Source organism: Brachyhypopomus gauderio, chromosome 3, assembly GCF_052324685.1.
Source record: "Brachyhypopomus gauderio isolate BG-103 chromosome 3, BGAUD_0.2, whole genome shotgun sequence".
NCBI lineage: Eukaryota > Metazoa > Chordata > Actinopteri > Gymnotiformes > Hypopomidae > Brachyhypopomus > Brachyhypopomus gauderio.
In genome coordinates, this window is record NC_135213.1 from 15,920,534 (window position 1) to 15,943,201 (window position 22,668).

At 42.5% G+C, this 22,668-nt stretch overlaps 1 protein-coding gene across 1 annotated transcript in view; it reads right to left on the reverse strand.

The window, feature by feature from the left end:
* Window positions 1-22,415, reverse strand: part of LOC143510462 (carbohydrate sulfotransferase 15) — a 74,003-nt gene extending 51,588 nt beyond the window's left edge. The window contains exon 1 of the mRNA XM_076999832.1: window positions 22,162-22,415. The gene's annotated coding sequence lies outside the window, so the exon portion shown is untranslated. The remainder of the gene's footprint in view (window positions 1-22,161) is intronic.
* Window positions 22,416-22,668: the final 253 nt, after the last annotated feature.

Consider the following 22,668-nt stretch of genomic DNA (forward strand, 5'->3'; position numbering starts at 1 on the left):
TTGTTAACTTTGTAAAACTTAACTTTGTAAATCCTGTAAAGCGCTTTTTGTGTTGTGAAAAGCGCTATACAAATATATTTGATTTGATTTGAAATAATGTGATAAAAAGCTAATTATTTCTAATCATTAGCCTTGAATACGTTCGCGAGCTAACACATCACCTGTGTGTGTGGAGGCACTGTTATTCACACATACGCTCTCCGTGTACTGCACTCATTTCCTAAGATGTCGCTCTCTGATCACAGATTTGTCTTCCGTTAAGGGGGGAGGGGGGTGCGAGAGAGCAGCACTGCGTGCCTTTCTGAAATGTAACGTAGTTGCAGTTTATTCTCATGTAACCAAATTTGCATGGAAACCAATTATCGACATTAGCAAAAATGATCGCGGTTAAAAAAATTATCGTACCGATAATGTAACTATCGCGACAGGCCTAGAGGCAGGTTTAAGTTCCGGCAAAATATGGGATGAAAATCTTCTGGATGTGCGACGCAAGGGTCCCTTATGCGATAGATGGAATTGTCTATACAGGGAAACAGCCTGGAGAGGAGGTTCAGAGGAAGCTTCAAGAGAAAGTCATCCAACAATTGTGCAGTGGAATCAGACATACAGGTGAATATCCATTTTTTTAGCACGCCTATATGATTTTTTCCCATTATTATTATTATATTTATTATTTTTTATATTATATTTATTATATTATTTCTTCCTTTCATAATGTTTTTTTTTATTATTTCTCTATAAGAAAAATAGTAGAATACATAGAAGAATAGAAGAATACAATGTAATGCAACAGATTATGGTGTTAATATTTCCCCCCTTTCATAGGTCGCTACTTCACCTCTGGCTGAGAAGCTCCTTGAGAAGAACTTGACCATTGTTGGGACTCTTTGCCAAAACAATACCACCTATCATGAAGCCATCCAAGTCAACTCCGAATTTGGATTCAATTTGGATTCAAGAAGCTCCGAATTTGGATTCAATGGCAAAATGACCATGGTGAGCTATGTGCCAAAAAGGGGAAAGACTGTTGTCCTCCTGAGCACCATGCATGATGAAAAGACAGTGGATGACAGCAGTCAGAAGAAGAAACCAGAAATTATCCAGTACTAAAACAGAACAAAAGGAGGAGTGGACAGAATGGATCCGATGGTTTACAACGACACATGTAAGCGGAGAACCTCGAGGTGGCCCATGGTTCTTTAGTACAACATGCTGGATGTTTCCACCCTCAATGCTTTCACCAACTTCACCACACAACATCCTGGTTATATGGGTGGAGTGAACAATGCACGTTGGCTTTTTATCAAGGAGCTGGGAAAAGAACTCGTCATGCCACATATGAAGAGGTGCATGGAGAGTGTGCCCAAACTCCAAAGGCATGTGCTTGAAGCAATGGAAAGATGTGGCTTAAAAAAACAAACCACAGCCACAAGTCAACCCAAAAGGAGGGCCAAAGAAAAAGGAAGAGGTGTGCTCTCTGCCCTCTTTCCAAAGATAGAAAGGCCAGGAACTGGTGTTCTCAGTGCTCCAGGCCTGTGTGCAAGGAGCACAAATATTTAGTTGTCACATATGGGAGATGTAAATATTGAAATAACACTTTGTGCTCTAGTTATACGTATAGCTAAGTTTACAGTTCAGTTCAGTAGCTGTGTTACCAATTATCATGGTTCTGTTATTTAGTTCCTGTTTGTTATCTTGTAGTCGTCCAGTTTTAAAGAGCAATAGTTTACTTGAATACTTGAATTACTTGAAGTCTCCATCCCACTCCCTACGGTGTTTTGAGTTTTTAAAATAAAAAAGCACATGTTGAAATACATTCATTTAAATGGTTCATGTTTTATTATGGTATTGAAATTGTTGTATTGAAATACAAGGTCTGGACCACTGTATTTTTTCCAAGTTGTATATTATATTATCAAATCAAATCAAATATATTTGTATAGCGCTTGTTACACGCGAGGGAGGAGGCACGACGAGTGTTGAATGGTGAAACATAGAACGTTTATTTAACAGAGACACGTAGCTTCGACACGATAGTGCGAGCATGGTACAGCGACACTCACATTGGCACGAATCTTTAGACAAAGACGAGCACAAGACACTGCGCGAACGCACATTATATAGGTGATTGACACATACCCGCGTGATCTCGAGACAAGGCGCTTTCTCCTGACGCTGCTGCGGAGTGTTTTTCAAATTTTGTGATTGTTACGTCTTCATCACTCGTTCCTTCTGTTTCTTACGTTTCAGTTTCACCTTCGCATAGTGTTAGCCCCGCCCTCTGTCGTAGTTCACTCACTGAAGTTATTCAGCTGTTCTGAGTTTCTCTATTGATTAAGCCTGGTTATATTCCCTGATGTTGGATCTCCTGGCATTAGTCATTCTGTCCATTATCCATGCTATAGTCTCGCCTCTTCTCCGTGGTTAAGCTTATTCTGTCTGGTTGGGTATAGTGTTTGTTCTTTGTCCTTAGTTGTTGATTCGTACTCACCTATCGTTTTCTGTCTTTCTTAATTCCCCGTCACCAAGGATTAGGTGAAGTAGCCGATTGTTATTGTCCTTGGTTTGTTTGTTTGTTGAGTTTGGTTTGCTGTTTAATACTATCAGTGTTTTTGCATACGTGTATTTCCTTAGTTGTGTTGATGTGTCTTAGGTACTTTGGTTTGGTTGCGTATCTGTCAGGTTCGTTAGATTTATGTCTCATCGAGTTTATATTTGCATTTCTTTCTTTATAATTTGCATTTCTTTCTGTACGTCTGTGCTCCTATTGGTTTGTTCTTTTTAGTTTCATTTTGTTCACTTCTTGTTTTGTTTGGATCGTTTAGCTTTCAGTGCTTATGTGAATTCTTTGATATCCTGGTTTGTGTAGTATGTTTGTATTGTTTTGTTCATTGGTTGTGTTTTACGTTGAGTCACTGGGTCAGCACGGTTGGCTATATGAGGCTCCGAGTTGTACTGTTTGTTCACTGTTAATTCAGAGTCGTCTTGTATTGAACATGCCTTGCCATTTGGTATGGGTCAGTACGGTTAGCCTTCAAGAGGCTCAGAGTCTGTATCTCGCATTTGCGTTTGTCTCCTAGTTGTGAAACGTTACAGCCATTTGTTTTTCTAATTTTCGTTCTGTTCTTACCTGTTTGCCTTCCTAGACCATTTTCATAGGTAGTTTTACCATAGTAGAAACGAGCAGTTGTCCGTTCCTGACACAGACTAACTATCTGTTCCCAAAACAGTCTGCTAGCTTAAAGCCCTATCCGGACGGGATTAGTTTTTCAGGGGGACGTCTGTGAAAAATATTTCACCCTTGTACTCAGTGATAAAACTCTTGCATCCGGACAGCAATTGAAAAAACAGGAGGACCCGTGAGTTTTTGGCTTTCTCGGTCACATGACATCGCCTTGTCACGTGATAGCATGTTTAATAATGTCACACTGCCAACTCTGATGATTCCTTTTTAACTTTTAACTTTACTACTGTTCAGTTCAGCATTTAAGATCTCCGTTTAAGTTAAGCTATTTTGTTAAACCAATACAGAAAACACATTATAAAAAATCGCTAATGAATGTAAATAGCTAAATAAATCCGTTAAATAAAATAAAATAAATCCATTAAAAAATCCAGTAAATCCATTTTCGCTCGCCGCTGTCTTTACGTGGATCTCCGTGAAAACGCACGCCCAACGTGTAACTACGGTGCGTGGCAGTGGACATATAGCTGTTTTATTAAACGCGAGGTGATGTCTGCATGTATAAACTCAGACACGTGGATCCGGACGGGACTAAAATTACCAGACGACCACGGAGTACAGCGAAAAACAGTAGGTAATTCCGCCTGTAATTTTCTCTGAGGACGTCTGAGAAAAACACGGACATGCTCGTTCCGGACGGGATTAAAATCACAGAGGACCCCCCGTAAAAGAGAAAATTACCCCAGGACCCCCTGAGAAACTAATCCCGTCCGGATAGGGCTTAAGTAGCATTTATGACAGATGCCAGTTAGTTACTTCTCTCGTGGCGAAAGTGCAAAATTTAGAGCACCACGTCCACTCATTATTAAGGGATAGAAAGCAAGAGTCAGTTGTGCTGTGGACGCGCCAAGGCTCAGTAAAAGTGCCTCCATGGCTCCGGTGTTAAAGCCCTCACAGTGGGGCGCATGAGTGACGTCTCGGCGACATAGTCGGAGAGCGAGGGCTGCAGCTAACGCCAACGCTAGCCCACCAGAACACCATTCTCTGGATCACGTGTCCAACAGGTTTACCCCAGTCAGTGAAGCACCTGCTGAGGAGCCTGTCTTATAGACTCTGGTCATAAGCGATTATATTATTCATCACGTAAAATTAACGAATCCTTTAGGGGCTCCACTGGTTGTTTACTGGGAGTCAGAGCACCAGACATTAGTGGTGTCATGCCCAACTCCACCCTCCTCCCTTGCCCCGCCTTGTTTCCCTGTTGCCATAGTTCCCTTCTGTCTGTCATGCCCCTAGTGCTCCCACCTGTGTCTTTTTTAGTTCCCTGTCCCAGTGTATATTAGTCCCTCCATTTCAGCCATCTGTGTCGGTCATTGTGTTTGTGAATTCTCCCTTTCTGTGCTCTGCCCTGCCCCTCGCTGTGCTTCTTGGTATTCTGTCATTCTAAGTGCCCCTTTTTGCGTTCAGTCTCACCGTGATTGTAAGTCTTTCGTGTTTCCTGCTCATTTTGTCGTTGTTGTCTCTGTTACTTTGTTGTCATAGGCATTTGGGGTTGTCCTTCGTCTCCTTGCCCTGAGTCTTATGTTTTATTACTATGTATGATTGGTTATATCTTCCTATTGTTTTCGTTCGTCGTACTAGGTTTCCCTTGTTAGTATTGATTGTTTAGTGCTCTAACATACTCCGGCACCCTGTTTCTTATCCCCATGTCTCGTGTGTTTATGTTTAGTATTAGTCTTGGTTATGGTAATCGTTGAGTTGGTGGTTGTGTGTTTCCTAGTATTTTTGTGGTTCTTGGTTATCCGTGGTCGCTTCGCATGTTCAGCCATTTTGTTTTCTTATTTAAATAAATTGTTTGCCTGCACTTGCGTCATCCCAGTCTCTACCAAACGTTACAAGTGGCAACCTTAGACTGTTAGCCAATAGGAGATTGTCGAGAATAGTTATACATGTAGGTCTGTGGCAGACAGAAGTAACTAAGGCAAATATTACGGAGGTGGTTAAACTGGCCCAGACGATGTCTGATGCTGTAATCTGCTCTGGTCTCATCCCAATGCGGCATGGCGATGAGCAATACAGCAGGCTCATGGTGTTACACCGCTGGATGTCCAAGAGGTGTTCCGAAAATCAAGTGGGCTACATTGATAATTATAAAACATTCAACTGTGTGACCGGAGAGTACCGGAGACATTCGGGAAGGTTATTCCCTAGTTGGGAGGGGCATATAAGAAAAGGCTCTTCCCCCTGCTATTACCTTATTAATTGTTGGAACTAATAAGAGGTCAGCACCCTGTGATCTTAATGGATGTGGGAGTTTATAATAGGTGTCAGGGCTGGCTCGGATGCCACGCCTTCTACCTCCACAAGAGGCACCCGAGTTAGTCCTAGACTGAATCGGTGCAATCAGCAGTGATCTGTTTCACCTGTTGCCATGGCTTTTTAAGGAAGCTTGTGGAGACAGATCACTGCTGATTCGTTTTGGCTCGCCGACTCGTTCTTAGCCCTTTCCCTGCTTTCTCTAAAGCCAGTACATTGTGTTCCCGATTAAAGGTGTCTCACCACCTTATGCTTTCTCTCTCTTCTCTGTTATTTCTCTACAACTTATTCAAGTAACTATCTCCTGCTCTGCTTACTGACCTCTCTCAAGTTTTCCTCCATCTGTTTCACTTCCTATCTGTTAAACATTTCTTTTAGGAACATTTTGTTTGTTGCGGCATTTTGCCTGCTGCCAGTTACTTCCCCTGGCGTATTTGGTTTCATTTTAACGCGACGAGTTTTTTTCTGCATCTCTTTGAGTTGCCTTTATTTTTCTCCCCTCTCTCTACGGGTGAGTTTTGCTTTGTATGCATTGAGTTTTTCCGTGTTTTTTGTTACTATTTTCTCCGGAGTGTTCATGGTTGAGTTTCATCTTGCGCGTTGAGTTTTCCGCATTATTTTGTGTTGGTGTTTTTGCCACTGTGCGTGCGTGTGCTTTACTCTCTCACTCACAGCTTATTGTGCCAGTTCGAGCCGGCACTTGGGTCCATTTCTCTCAGTTTATTCATGCGGTGGTTACGTTACCATACCCACCACGTTACAATAGGACATAAGCTCCTGGAGGTAATTGGGAGCAAGCCCGTGCAGGGCTTTACAAGTCAAGAGAAGAATTTTACAATCCATACAGAATTTAACTGAGAGCCAAATCTGGGTTGATAAGACTGTCCTGATATGATCAAATTTTCTAGTTACAGTCAGAACTCTGGCTGTATCATTAGATCTAGAATGTTCTGTCTTGCGCCCTTTGGGCCCAGAAGGAGAACCTCCGTTTTTCATCATGAAGTTGGAGGAAGTTTAGTGACATCCAGCGTTTAACATCTCTTACAAAGGCCTCAATTTTTTCTAAACTGGATTTGTCATCAGGTTTGGCTGATATGTAAAGTTGGGTGTTATCTCCATAGCAGTGAAAGTTTATAACTATGTTATGGTAGCATGTATAATGTAAGTAATAGTGGTCCTAAGATGGAGCCTTGTGGGACACCATATTTCAATTTTGTGCATTTGGAGGGAATATTATTGAGCTTTATAAAATGATAGTGATTAGTTAAGTAAGAATTAAACCATGAAAGGGCTGTGCCTGAAACTCCAACTCAGTTTTCGAATCGTTCTAGCAAGATCCTGTGATCTATTGTCGCAAGCAGCACTAAGATAGAGAAGCACTAATAGAGCTAGCCTTGATCTGAGGCATTTGTTACTTTAACTATGGCTGTTTAAGTACTGTGGTTGGGCCTAAATCCAGATGAATATCCAGAAATATGTGATTCCTATTCAGATAGAAGCATAATTGCTGGGCTACAGCTTTTTCTATGATCTTGGATATAAATGATAGGTTCGAAATGGGTCTATGACTAGATAGTACAGTTGGATCAAGATCTCAGATTTGGTTTCTTGATCAATGGTTTAATGACCCCCCTCCCCCCAACCATGGTTCTTTTTGCTACATGATTACATCATTATTCAGTGGCATGAGTTATGGAGTTATGGCCCTGATGAGGTGAGGTACTACTCCTCCCCCCTAGGCACCATCCCTAGACAGAGAGAGAGCCTACACGTAAAGCATACAAGCATACAATGATCAACATGTACTCAGTCTTACATATGTTCGAAATGTTAAGACAGGCTGCTGAGGATGCACAAGTTTAATGATTACCAATAATGGAACAGACAGATGGAGAACAGAAAAGCAAACGGACCTATAAACTATAATGCGACTCAAATAGAAATGAACCAGATGCAAGACTGAAAGCAGTGGGGCAAGAGTTTATGTAGAAGTGCAATGCTGCTGCATTGGTGGAGGATTGCTAAGAAAATAGCTGAGCTGATGAGCAGATAAAGAGAAGCATGTGTTCTCAAGTGGAGTGATGGTGTTGTACTGCAGAAGGTATGGGTATGGAAGTTAACGATCTTTAGCAATCTCAATGATGATCCTGTCATGCTTCTACCTTTCAACCCTCAACAAGGGCTTTGGGGCAGGCAGTGAGAATTTGGTTTGATGTGGAATGTGATGGCCTGTAGTGCTTGCATGATGAGCCTATTCCTCAAAGTTTCACATTGCTTGGCATGAGCAAGAGGTCTGCAACAAGCTCATCCTGGACTGCAGACCTTGCCAGGATGGCAGTCATCTCAGGTACCCACTTCTATCATGTCCCACCCACTTCTACTCAGAGTAAAAGTAAAATACCCATCTCAAAATTTACTCGAGTAAAAGTACAAAATGACTTCATTTAAAATGTAATTTGAGTAAAAGTTACTTAGTTACTTTGTTATTTAATGCAAAAAAGGATGATGAAGGAGTCATGAATCAAATTGAGCACAAGTTGTTTTAATTGATTTCAAAGCATATTTAAGTGCACATCGACACTTGCAAAAGATCAGCTGGGCTCAGGAACATACTTCCTCACAGCACAAGGATAGGAAGAGATAAAGCAGGGGGAAAACTTGAGGTAGGCTAGTAAGCAGCGCAGGAGATAGTGACTCGAATAAGTAGTAGAAAAGCAAGAAAGATTAGAGCGCGAGAGAGAGCATAAGGTTCCTTAAGAAGTCATAGAGACCGCTAAAACAGATCACTGCTGATTGCGCCTGAAGAGTCTAGGACTGACTTGGGTGCCTCTAGTGTTGTTAGGAGGAGCGGCAGCCGAGCCAGCCCTGACAACGCAATTGACTTTCAGTTCCGGGACTGAAAAAATTTCTGCCCGCATTTAATTTTTCACCATCAATATTTTATTACTCAGTAACATGAGGGAGTTCAAATGTTCTCATACAAGAAAAGGCCTGTGGAGCCTGGTTCTGATTCCATACTGAAAGTTCAGAACTTTGAGTCTCCCCACCAGTTGACTACTGTCAACTACCTTTAGCCACCTAGACAGATGGTCTTTAAAATCTTTGATGTTACAGCAATCTTTCCCCCCATGTAACTGATTGAATTGTCTTGGATAATGGCAATCTGGTCATTCTGGATTATAATGTTCTTTATTTTGTTTGTCTTTTTGGATGTATAAACTCCTTGAAATCCCTTGCCCACTCATTGGGTCCCTGTAATGGAAGAAGTCCTCACCTTCATGAAATCCATATATGTTGGGTGCCTTGCACCATCCTTGGCCTTTGGAATTGTAATGATGCCATTTTAGGAGTCCACATGCACAGTAGCAGGGCAGGGTTTAGAAATAACAGGGCTGATATCATTTCTCATGTTCATTGTGCCAACACAAGGTGCACGCGATGGAAGCAGCATAATTACTGAACAGCATTGTCACGTAGGGCAACGCCCCCTCTCGTAGCTGTCACTCTGGGTTCCCTCATGTCCGTGTTCCCTGCCTGTTTGTCCCGCCCTGCTCGTTGGTTTTGATGGATTCCTTGTTTGTTACCACGCCCCTGTGTCATTGTCATCACCTGTCCCTTGTTTAGTCCTGTGTATATTAGTCCCTGTGTCTCCCAGGTCTAGTTGTCGGTCTTTTTGTTTTTCGCTGTGTTTTGCCTGTTCGCCCTAGTGCTGCTGTTTAGTGAGTCCTCCTTGTTGTTTTCTTTGTCCGTGTTCATGCCTTTGTACATTTCATGTCAGGATTGCCAACCCGTTATGACCCATGCCCGTTACATCGACTCTGCCTATGGAATTTCCTGTAATAAATCTCGCTCTCCTCAGCGCTTGTGTCCGCCTCCCTGTTCTGCCCCGCGCAGATCGTTACAAGCATAAACACACTAGAACAAGAATGTGAACACAAAAGGTAGAACAAGCAAATACGAACTGAGATACAAGAAATGTAGAGAACAGAGCATGAGTAGAATAAAGACTAAACAGAACTAGGTACACAAGGAGGGACTAATCCGAACAAACCTGGATGATACAAACATGCTGTCTTGAACCTTAACAAATAACAGTAAAAACAAACCAAAAATAGACCAAGGACAGGAATTAACAGAACAGCAACTAGGACTGAGATAGACTCAATAGGGACAGACTAGAGAACATGAACTAAAGCAGGAATTTACACAAGCAGAGTTTACCCAAACGAGAGAACACGAATTTACGCAGGGATTAAATTAAAAAACGACTACAGACCATGAGATCCACGACGATCTCAAATACTTCATACGTAGACTTCAATAGACACAGATTCAACCATGAATTCCAATAGAAATATTGACCCACAACAGAAGACCAAAACCACAGAGCATATATACTCTATATTAGTGCTGGGTGGTACCCAATTTTTTCAAAATTATATCGGTTTCACGGTATTTGACGGTCCCCCCCCCCCCCCCCCCGCCCATACATGATGTGTTAACTGCATTGATTGTGAAAATACTGCAGTACAGTGGTTAAGACAACCATATTCTACTGTTAGAAAAATGTCTCCAGCTAAGTATTACATGTAATACAGATTTACATGGCCCCACATGATCAGTTTTCAAATGGTAGCACTAAAGTAGTGAATGAATCATATAGCATGACAGTTGCAGTAAAAATGCCTTTTATTTAAAAAAAATTTCAGACAACATCAAGACTGTAGGTTTATACAACTTATGTGAAGCAGCTACACGTAATATTATAAATTGCACACACAAAAGCGAATTATTTCGAATCATTTTGACCATATGTGTATTTGTATATATATGTAACTTGAAGGTGCTGAAGCTGAAGGTGCTAGAAAATATTGAAAATGGACCTTGAAAATACCATACAAGTGCTTGAACTCCACCTTGTAAAGGTGTATGAACCCAGCAAACATAACTTAGCGCAGTGGTTCCCAAACTTTTTCTGCCGTGCCCCCCTTTAGTAGATGAGTATATTTCCCCCCCCCCCCCCCCCCCCTCTACACACCCCCCCCATATTGACACATGTGCACATGTTTTACTTCCAAGCTCCGTGCCCCCCCTGCAATAGCTCCTAGGTGGGGCGCGCCCCCCACTTTGGGAACCACTGACTTGGTGCAAAACACAGCGCTGCAGAGCGGAATGTGCGAAGTTACAAAAATCCAGAGTTGCATAAACTCGCGACGCTTTAAGCTAGATTTATACTTGACACGTCGTGACCGGCGCAAGGGTCCGCGTGGCGAAAATGACGTAATCGCAGAGGCTCCGCCCGTGTGCGAGGGCCTCTCGCGCTGTCGCTTTGCGAGGTTGTGTACCTCTCGAATTTTGTAACTTTGCGCGCGCCGCGCTTCAGTGCAATGAACAAAGCCATGTTTGCAGGGTTCATACACCTTTGCGAGGTGGAATTCAAGCACTTGTACATCACTTTCAAGGTCCATTTCAATATTTCTCATAGGTTCATGCGAGGTGTGCGGAGTCGCACGCTACTGTCACTCACGAAAGTATAATGCAGCCTTAAAGCAGCTTTTATGGGTGGTGCAGCAGAGCGAACTTTATGGGTGGTGCAGCAGATTACTCTTCAGACCCTCCAGAAAGTCGCGATGTTGCGATTTGCAACTTCAACGCAACTTCAAGCAAAGCCCGCGAATTCAGGGCGGTGTTGCAACTTCAGCCAATCACCGCAACTTTCCCGCAAATTTGACCAATAACTGATGTCGTATTGATGTGACGTCGACAAACTCCCGCCTTACTAATTAAAATTATTTAGCCAACTTTGTTGTCAAAGTGTCATGTTGAAAAGCGTTTTACTCTTGATAACAAGTAGCCAGCTGAATTAGGTGTGTTTGAATAATACACAATGGAAACCTGTTTATTTAGCAATTAATAAACTCAAAATAGACAAAATAATAAATAACTAACAGAAATGTCATCAGTAAACCAAGGCTTAAAAAGCCATAAGTGCAAAAAATATTGTAAATTGTATTTAAAAAGCAAAACACACAACCTGAGTAGAAAATACTCTATTAACAGCATCAGTACTGTTTAAGCATCAGCATAAGTACTGCAATGTTGTTTATGGTGGTATTTCACAAAATGTTTGATTAGATTGGTTGTATTAAAAGTTCTTACAGCTTTACCACCACGCTTGAATTTACTGTGGCATATGTTGCACTCTACATCTTCGTCCTTTAAGGTAAAATAATCCCACACAACTGACATTTTTACCGATAAGTTCAAATTTCTTAATGGTTAGGAGATGCCAATGAGCTAAATTGGGGAGATGCCATGCTCGTGTGCTGAAGGTGTGCTGGATCGGATTTTACTCTCACTGGTGAATACACAGCAAAAACTGGAATGGATTATCTAAATGGGTGCGCTGGAAAGTTGGTATCGGATAAAAAAAAAACAACTGGATCGGGAGTCTGGATCGGCATTTTCTCGTGCCTGCCGATCCGATACCAATACGCATTTTTTACAAATATCAGCGGCCGATTTGCTCGACAGCATTTGCAGTAAGTGACTGGTCCACGTCCGACCTTTAAAACCCTATATACGGTACTTTCTGACAACAGACACAGCTCCTTTCTTTGGCAAAAGTTCCTTTGGGGCATCATCTTTTACTACAATGTTTGGAAGAATTTGTGGTTCAGAACGTCCCTCGTTTTCAGCAAGCTAGATTTACGCTCTGTTACATTTGTGCTTAGCGGCACAGCAATATAAAGCGTCCCTTGAGAAACAATTAAGGACCATGCTGCGTTCTGGACACGTGAAGGCTATTTAAACCGGTTTGGCCGGTATATAAAAATTCTTATGATAAAAATAAACACCGGTTTTCCGTGCGAACTGGTATACCGCCCTGCACTACTCTATATAACTCATTACCCAAATGGAACAAGGAACAGCTGAAACCAATAAACTGGGTGCAAACAGACGGAAAGAAACACGTTCAAACTAAAACAAAAACAGGCAAGGAGCAGCTAAAAGAACACCAAACGAAACTGACAGGTGGGGGCAGAGCTAAACGTTTTAACGATACAAAGTCAGAGAGACATGTGCAGATCAAAGTCATTTAATGCGTACACAGAAATGTAGAAATGGGTTAGAGACAGGCAGGGTTCATAGTCCGTAAAACTTGTCAACATAAAACTCAGGGAACAGACAGTGGTAAAGACAGGGGAATCCAAACGACCAAATCCGAGGGAGCAGGCTAGAGACAAAACCAGGAACAGAAACAGAGGTTGAAACCAGAAAAGCAGATGTGGAGATGCTTGGTATGCACACATGGTAAGGGAGCAATACTTTGCAACTAATGGAAGGGGAAGTGGGCTTATATATAATATAATATCTAATGGGACAGCAACACAGGTGTACTCAATAATCCGCTGATGATGATCGTATGATGGCTGTTCAGGATGGGGAGAATGATGGATTCTGGGTATTGTAGTCAGGTTGGTTGGCAGGTTGGCAGTAATAGCCAGACAATTAGTATTTTTTCCTTCCAACATCGAAGAGGTTTTCTGAACAGATTGAGGGCTACCGTATTCTGCTTCCTACTACTTCTTCCATAGCACAAGAGCTTTGCCACCCTTTTCAGGATTAATGTGCACTTTATAGAATCTGCATGTCCAGTTATTGACATTTATAACATTATTGACATTTTCTCTAGTGTAAAGTGACAAATTTCTTAACACCCTGGCTGGTGAAAACTGAAAAATCATATTGCCGTGCTTTTTCAAAATCACTTGGTGTTATTTCTAAACTCTGGTCAGTCAGAAAGGCTTATTATTGAATACTTAATTTATTTTTAGTCATATTTTAATTAGAATGAAATATTTTTCATTCTGAGCACCACTCAGAATACCGCATATGCTACAACACACAATCTTCTGATAATGACTATTTTCAGATCCCATCCTATCACACTGCGACGCGGGGCGAAGGACGAGGCACAGATTCCTTCCATTCACTCACGGTCACTTTTATTTTCACTCACAATTATAGCGCAGTTAGCGCACATAGAACATATGAAACACACAAGCGTGCAGACTTGGGACAAAGACCAGCACGGGACACTGCGCGAACGCACATTAAATAGACGAACCACATAAGCCCCGAGTGATGACGAGACGAGCCACAGGTGAGACCAATATACACTCAGACACAACCGCACCCACGGAGATCCACAGACAACTTGACGTAAACAACGTAAACACACACCCAAAACAGAAGAGTCCGGGGCTGTAACGTGACAGACCCCCTCACCAAGGGCACAACCCATCCTGGGGTACCAACAGAACCGAATGCCCCGAACTCACACCGATGGGCGGATCCAGAGCGCTCAGCCCTGCGTCTGGGAGATGACCGCCCTCGGTGGAGAGTCTGCTACGAACAGCTTAGAACACCCTCCTTGGGAAGACCGGGGAAAATACGTTAGACACACACAACTGCACATTATCGAACACACAGACAGGAACAATAACACACAGAGGCACAAAAGGGAAAAGGGGGTTTGGAAGACATATCGGGACAGACACAAACACCGGAACAGACACACACATTAACGGCACCAAGCTTCACGCCAGGAGGAGAGCGGTCAGCGGGGAGAACCCGGGAGCTGCAGGCGGGCGGTCCTCCACCTGCCTTTGCCGCGAACCCTCTGTCGGGCGCGGCACGGTTGGCGGACGCGCTTGGTGCAGCACGACTGGTGGACGCTCTTGCAGCCCTTTCACCAGGCACGCGACCAGTCTCTCTGGTAACCCCCGAGGAGCGTGCCGCAGGATGGCTCTGCTGATGCTCATTCTCTCCCCGAGGCCCCCACCAGTGAGTTTCACCTCCTCCGGACGGTCGCTCCCCAGACCTAGCTTCGCGTGGGGTTTTTTCCACCTCCATGCTTTCGTCGATGCCCCCTGAACTCCACGTCATGGGCTCCTCCGGGCTAAGGCACTGGGAGCTGCCCATCTCACTCCCCTCGGAGGAAGGGGGAGAAAAGCCTTTCGCCTGGCCTCCCCTTCCCCTCACAGTCTCCCCGGAGTGTTCTGACGTTGGCGGGCTCACCTCCTCCTCTTCGGTGTAGGTACCACCCTCCGAGTACTCCTCCCCCTCGCCTGTCTCGCCGTCCGAGCACTCTGAATAGTCAGAGCACTCGGACGGAGGAGGGGTTGCCTCCTCCTCGTATCTCTCTGTGGGGGTGAACTACCTGGATGGAGGAGGTCTTTCATCTTCCTCCTCGCCCTCATCATAATACACCGTGGGAGCAAAGTATATGGATAGAGGAGGGCTCTCCTCTTTCTCCATGGAGCAGAGCTCGAGGGAGCCTACCTGCAGTGGCGAGAGGTCTCTGGTGGGTGAGGGGTGTCGCTCCCTCCACATCCGCACAGCGGTCTTGCGTAAATAGTCCGCTGTCTCCGCCGTCAAGGCTTCCCGAGCCCGAGACTTGGGACAAAGACCAGCACGGGACACACTACGCACATTAAATAGATGAACCACATAAGCCCAGAGTGATGACGAGACGAGCCACAGGTGAGACCAATATACACTCAGACACAACCGCACCCACGGAGATCCACAGACGCAGACGACTTGACGTAGATAACGTAAACACATGCCTAAATCGGAGGAGTCCGGGGCTGTAACGTGACACACACAATGTTAGTTCTAAGTATGATATTGAAAATCTCACTTGTGGAGGCGTGGAGGGTTGTGACGGAATGAGAGGTATGATCTGCAAATTCACTTTTACCTTATTAATTTGCTAATATCAAGTGAGATTGTGAGAAAAGATGTGCATATAAATAAGTATATACATTCATATAATCCGTCTTTATATTTAATGTGTTTTACTGAAAAAAAGGTTTCTTTTGTAGGTAAGCTCACTGAATCATTTGAATACAAATAACCAGTTTTTTATGCAAATGGAAAATCAGTTTTTCACCATAGAGACTTGAGACTGCCATCATAAGGATACTAAATGATATATGTCTAAATACTGAATATAATAAATGTCAGATTTATAGATGGTGCTTCTGAGTGGTGCAAGAGAAGAAGATGTAGCATGTGACAGCCCTCGGCCTACCTGGTGGGCGGCTGTTGTGTGACTGGGGAGACTTACCTGATGGCTGGGAATTGGATATTACCAAAGTTGGGGGAGGATGAAAATAATAATAATATAATAAAAAAGGATTTATAGAAGTAGTTGGCTGACCTCACTGAACCAAGATTTTCACTGAAGGGTACAAAAACTTTTCAGTTAGGTATGACATAATGTCTGTCTCACTTGCAGTCACCACTCAAAGTTAGCAGGCTAAGGCAGCATGTGCATAGTGACATTTCAGTAACAGCCCAATCTTCATATGTCTGAAAATGGACAGGCTGATACAGGCCAGCCCCTGTAGTGAAAATCATACATTTGATTGTTCAGACTTCCTGTCAGTTTGCTAATAGACCTGTATAACAGGAACCCCTCAAAATATCACCAGAAGACACATAGTCCTACTAGAATAAGAAGGCCTGACCACACACCATCAGCATGTGAATCACCATGAGGCCAAATTTTACAACAAATCTAAATTTCTTCAATTATGCAATTGACAGGCAAATTTACTTGGCTCTTTCACTAGATGATTACAGTCCAATAAACAGTCTGTCTGTGTTTGCAGCACATAAATAGCTAGAGACATAAGATATGAGACATATATGAGACATAATCTCCAGATGTTACTGTATTTGATAGCAGAAAGGAGAATTTCAAAATGAATGCATATCTTAAATCTAGTGATCTGTAAAATAAACACCTAGTCAGAAAGAGCCCTATGCAAGCAACCAGTCAGTTTTACTCTACCAAATTTTACTATGTAGTAGGCATATTTCCTCTGTATGCAGTACCTTTACACAACTTACCTTTACACTGTAAATTGTGTCTACTGTAAAAATCCACAGCTGACAATGTGTGTCACGCTTGGCTGCGCCACGCATCTGTCTGTCTTGTTTTCACGTTCCTAGTCCTGCCTGTTCCTGCTTTCCTTTTTTCCCCTTATGCTCTGTCTTTCTGCCTTTTCAAATGTACTATTGTTACTTCATGTTCATTCATTTGTATGTCAACTTCCATGATTTGTATTTGTCTTGGAAACAAATGCAATTCCTTATGACTAGAAAATACACTAACCAAAAAAGACGCATTAACTTGGCTCCAGTCGGTCTTACCTTCTGACATGTTTCATTGTCTATCCCAACATTGCCACCATCCTAATACTCCCTAATAAAACTAGCAATGTATGAACTGCACTTCCACAAAATCCACCTGTATTATTTCCTTCTCCAGTCCACAAAATCTCAATTTCAGACACGGTACAGTGAAATGTTTATTTTAAATGTGCTGTTACTTCTCGTTATTGTTAAATCCACTTTGACTTCTATCTCCAGATAGAGGTGGCTCAATGTGTGCATGTCACCACATCCTAAAGTGTTCTGGTTCCAACTGGACCTGCTGTTAAGTCTGGACTGAGGCTGAACTCACCCATGGTCTTTGACTCATATCCCTGTAGAGCCACTAAAAACCACTCAAATTAGGAAAACTGACACATCAGGAGTTATACTAGGATTACTGTCTCCAACAAAGTATGGTCTTGGCTCCATTTATATAACCCTTCATGCCCTATTTTGACTGAAATAATAAAAGGGAAGAGTAGGGATTTCTAGACAGGAATGAGGGGACAAAAATGGCCCATGGAAATTAAATTTGGCACCTTTTATTATACACAAACATCCAAGCCATAAAGAAACAGATTACATGCCCACATCAACCTATTATACACATAAATAGAATACACCAAAGAGAAGCATTTTTGGTTTCCATTGTCTGGACATGTTACAGCAACATGGCTGTATAAATCAGATCGTCTTCAGCAGCCAGAGAAGTACACAACTAAAGAGGTTGGGTTAGTTGTGATATTAAAGGTAAATTCAAATATGGCCTCATAGCTCAGAGTTACTATCTTGGGTCACTGCTGTTCTTATACACAGCCAGTGAAACCAGCAACAAATGTGAAAAGGAAAATCCCAAAACAAATATAGCAAGCAGAATAAAACTATTACTGATTTAAGCTTGTAGAAAACATTCTTCCCATATTTTAATACATGTTAAATATTTCCAACAGTATAATGTATACAACTATGATCAATCAAACTATTTTACCTCAAGAAACATAAAAATAAGTTTATTAACAAGATTTTCACCAGGCACAGAGCTGGAAGAAGCCATTCCTAATTCCTAGTGTGTTTCTGTGCCATATGCAGAGCAGAGACTACCCCTATGGGATAAGAGAAACAACAACCTTTGACTGATACTGCTGCTTGTGGCCATATTAATTATTCCTGCTGTCACGCTACGGTCCCCGAACCCTTCCTTTGGGGCGTGTGTTAACGGTGTCTGCGTCTATTCGTCTGCGTCAGTGTACCTCTGTGGGTGCGGGTGCGTCTTGTCATTATCCGTCTCACCTGTGGCTCGTCTCGTCATCATGTGAGGTTGATGTGGTCTGTCTATTTAATGTGCGTTCGCGCAGTGTCTTGTGCTCGTCGTTGTCTATGTTCTGCACGTCGTGTGTGTGAGCTGAATGTTTCTCGTGCGCTATTGCGCAATCTCTATGTTAAATAAACGTAACCGTGAGTCAACGAGCGGATCCGTGTCTCTTCCGTCTGCCGCCGCCCACCGTTACACCTGCAATTACTATCCATGTGGTTCAAGTGTTTTCCTTTGAACCTTTACACAAGGAACAGAAATTCTTCTTTTATTGTTTTTACTTTAGGGGTGAATTTAGTAGTTACTGTATATACATATACTCAGAGTATGCTTGTATGTGCTTATAAATGTGGTTGAGTAGATTTTGTGTGCGTGTGTGTGTGTGTGTGTGTTCATTCATGCAAAAGTCATCAGGGTTTTATATTTGTGAGTGAGTGGGCACCTGCAAGTGTTCATATGCACTCTGTCTTCAAACATGTCTGTGTATTTGTCCTCTCTGTGTTCCCCCTCATGAGTACACAGAGATTTACTGCCATCATCACACTGCACAATGTGTGTAGCTTCACTCATTACACTGCACATTTACCAACACACTCTCCTGACTGCACTGAGCACTAAGGTGGGAATCTGCATACAAACATTCAACAAACAAGTGTCTACATATGTCTAAAGACAGACTAGACATGTTAAATTTTGGCATTAGACCTGAACAGTTAATATTCAGTAATATAGAATATACTCCAAATGTAAATGGACATCTGACCATCACACTTGTTGGACTCCCCATAACAAAGCTTTTGGCATTAATATGGAGCTGCCCCTGTTTACTGCTATACAAGTCTCCACTCTTCCTGTAAGGCTTTGCATAAGCTTTTGGAGTGTCTTTGAGGCCTAGTCCACATTAAAGTAAACTGGAAAACGCTGAATATGTGTTTTGACTATGGTAGCATTTTCAGCCCATTTTCCAGAAGTTCTCTGTCCAAAATAAAAGTTAAAAACAGTGGCCGTGATGAATGGTGAGCATGCCTGAGTGTCTGACCTATGACTCACGTAACTTTTCAGCAACAGTACTTTGTTTGCTTTCTGCAGTCGCATGCAACATAGCAGGAAACGTTGGTAAAATGGTGAGAAAAAAGACTTCTTTGCCTGGACAGATAACAAACTCCTACTGTGGCAAAACATGATGACAAACTCTGCCAATGGACTATGGAGGTCACATGACAACTAATGTCCTTACAAATTACCCTTATCCACACTGCACACCCAAGGTGCATTTTCAGAATTATCCACTTCGTAGCACAAACTTGAAAGGACTTTGGAGGTGGAAAACATTTTAGTGTGCAGTAATGGACAAAACATATAATAACAGATGTCTCTTCCAATCAACCCATGTTAGTGTGAAATACATCTGAGAATTTGTGCCCAATCAGACACAGAAGCAGTTGTGGAACTCTTGACTCACAAATTACATTCCATTTCATCCCCAAAATGTTCAGAAGTTGGCATATAATAGTCTAAAATGCCTTTGTATGCAGAATGACTAATATTACTCTTCACTGGAACTAAGGTGTAGCTTAGTTCAGCCCCGCACCATCATCCCTCCTCCATGAAACTTTATTGTGTTGTTTGCACTGTGCATTCCAGCACACAGCATTCCCACAGCGTCAACCAAACCCTGGCTTGCCCATCAGATTGACAGACATTGTAGTGTGAGTCATCATTATTCTTTCCAATGCTTCAGCGTGCAGTTGTGGCATGCATCACCACAAGTCCAGACAACACTTGGCATTGCATATGACGCAGCACTGTGCAACCCTGCTCAGGGAGTGTGCGTGATGTACCGCTTTTAGTCTGAGCAGCTCACTCAGAAAGAAGTAAGTCATCTGGTAACATGGCGCAAAATCAACAACTTGGAGCTGAACACACACACACACACACAAAGAAAAACCAGTGGAGATGGTCATTGATTTCCACTTTCTCCCATGGAAATAAGAGCTTCAGTGGTCAGCAGAGCAGAGTCACACAATTCACAATTTCCTCAGTATAATTAATGAATGTTAATGCAGAAATAAAATGGACCTTCAGCACTTGAGCGTTCTGTGGTAGCTGAAAAAATTTTACTCGCTGCTTAAGTCACTGGTTCTGTTCTGTACATCATCCATCTCTGCTTGGTATAGCTCTCTAACTCTGCATGCCAATTGGAAGCGTTAGTATGTTGTGAGAAGTGCAGAGAAGACCATGGACTGTCAGAAGAGAGCGATAGCGGATGAGATCCAGTAACCCAGCTTTCCATCATCCTCCCTAACAGGAGAAACCAAGGATGAGAGCCATGAAGTACCATAGCAATACCTGAACACCTGCTTTCTCCAAACCACAAGACACATCTCACAACCACAGTCCTCACATCCACAGTGCTCACAACCACAGTGCTCACATCCCCCAACAAGCACGTGTGCACTCTGAGAATTTTCACACATGCTCACTAAAATTGCACTAATACTGCTCACTTAACTGTGGTAATGTATATCACTGTAAATGTAAAAGTAAAAAAATTGGGCAGCTAGGTTGTAGATGTCATAGTTATGGGCTTGATACAAGTGGTAGCAATGGTTGTGACTGAAACACCTCTACTGAAACATTAAGAGGATTGTCCACAAACCTTTGAAAATATAGCTTAGATTGTACAGTTTCTGGTGTCCCACTTCAGCACTGGAAGACCACTGCACTACAACGCTTAGTGTTTTCTCTACACAACCAATAACTCATCAGGTCATTATCAAACCTTTCAATTAGTACTATCAGATGTTTTAGGTCACAGGAAACACAATGGCCATTGTACGGTGTCCAGTTTACAAACTACTTCTAGTTTGTGTCCTAAAGAACTTGGTATGAAACTGGCAACATCATTCAAGTTCACTGGAATAGGTGGAACTGTAGTGCTGGTCTAAAACACAAAGCTGTATGGATCAGCACAGTTTGCCAACATCAAAGCATAACGAGGAAATGCTGTGAATTTCAAGACTTTTCAGAGCACGCGCGCTGTGTAACAGGGTAGAAGCCTGTATTTGTATATCATATGTAGACAGCAGTGGCCGTCTTTCCTGAATTCTTCATTTACACATTAAAGATGTCAACACGTTTTCCTCCGTTCGGTGTTCCACATTTCGACCATTAATGAGGAGCCTGTATGTCAGGTGACCAAATACAGTCTGTGCATCCCGGGAAACACTGTAGCTACACGTGTAACCGACGCGTCTTTTTTATAACGCTGGCCAGTCTAAAAGTATATAGGTGCACATCCCAAACATCAAAAGCTTTATTCCTAGAACGCACATATACTTCCTAAATAAACAGGCTGAACAGTAATTTCTCAACGGAATGTGAGTCATTGTCATGACATGTTAGTGTGGAAAATACTTGACAGAACATATGTAAGAAACGTACAACAATAATTGTAGTCTATCTGCTCGCGCTGAGATTTTCTTTTGTTTTTGTTTTTTTTTTTTTGTTTTTTTTTTGATAGCGCGAGCCCTCGTATAGCAAAGTGCCCGGCGCTGTAAATGCCTAAACTGAAACAACTTCAGACTTGTACATCAAAACAACAAGTTAGAGATCATATGTCTTAATCATAATTCTACTTTATTAACAAGGGAGCTTTCAACGTTTACGTTACGTTTTTTAAATCAATGAACCTGAAGTACACTATGACTCGATAAGCGGTTTGGCAGTAGGGTCAGTGGCTTTGTGCAACGCGACCTATTACGCCCGTTAGGATGCAGCGTCTGGCTTATTGCAGACTCCGAGCGCCTGCAAAGTGTATGCAAAAATACTTTCCAGTATATTCTATTATCTGTGTCCGTATAATCGCTGAGGAAAGTGGCGAGTACAAGAGTTGAATGAAATATCTAAATGTCTTCACTCCTCGGCAGCGGAACCTTTCACCTCAAATCGGGCGTTATAAAAGCATCGATCTCCCTTCCAGGAAAAAAAGAAAGAAAATGAAACGTACGATTAAACCTCGGTGGTAGATAGATAATCGGATGTAGTTGCTTGAATCGAGCGGACACCGAAAGTCATCGTGAGAGAGTGGAACGTAGAAATAGCAGATGCAGCTTACCGTGAACTGATGAAGTCTCAATTTTCCAGAGGGAGTCGGTACGAACTTCCATTTACAAGTGCTCAAATGAATTGATTTTCGCTCCTGTTGGCGAACTGGAACTATCTGAAAGACTGTGGACCAAGACTGTGGACCGCGCAGTCAGTCAGGAGAGCGCCGGTACCGCGCCAGAAGCGGAATATGCAGCAACATTTGCGTCTTTGTGCGAATGCAGTGACAGCGCTGCCTTGTTTCCGTCTGAGGGACTCTTGTGATGGGCCATTGGCGAACGATTGGCTCTTTTTAAACAGCTTCTACTATGAGAACGGGTTCAGTTATACTTCGGAAACGCTTCGACTTGAAAGGATTTAGAAATTGCTGCTTTATAATTACGATTTCCGATTACGATTTAACTGTAATAATTCCGCTTTTCGTGAAAAGGCACTTGCACACTTTAAGTACGTTCACATTTAGGACATTTAGTAGAGAGTTTTATCCCGAGCGACGTACAAAGTAAATAAAGCATAG